This window comes from Mus caroli, chromosome 4 (genome assembly GCF_900094665.2).
Source record: "Mus caroli chromosome 4, CAROLI_EIJ_v1.1, whole genome shotgun sequence".
NCBI classification, from domain to species: Eukaryota; Metazoa; Chordata; class Mammalia; order Rodentia; family Muridae; genus Mus; species Mus caroli.
This window is the reverse complement of record NC_034573.1, coordinates 55,919,887-55,920,196: the sequence shown is the minus strand read 5'-3', so window position 1 is coordinate 55,920,196 and position 310 is coordinate 55,919,887.

The following is a 310-nucleotide window of genomic DNA, read 5'->3' as shown; positions in this document are numbered from 1 at the left end:
CGTGCGCCACCACGCCCGGCCTGCGCCACCACGCCCGGCCTTCAACTTTTAATACTTCTTTAAAGAGACAGTGTTTTAAATATTATCTCTTATGAGTCTAGTTTCTTGGATAAAAATTACATAAAATATTATCCCAATTTTGAAGTAAGTATCTCTAGAGGCCTGATTTCCTGGGCTGGTTCATGCCACATGTTGTTTAAAATGACTATAACCCTGATTTACCAGTTATAAGCTCACTTTCTTGATACCAGTGTCACACTTTTTTAATCATACCCAAAAATTATAAGCCAATACTCTATGACCAAGACAT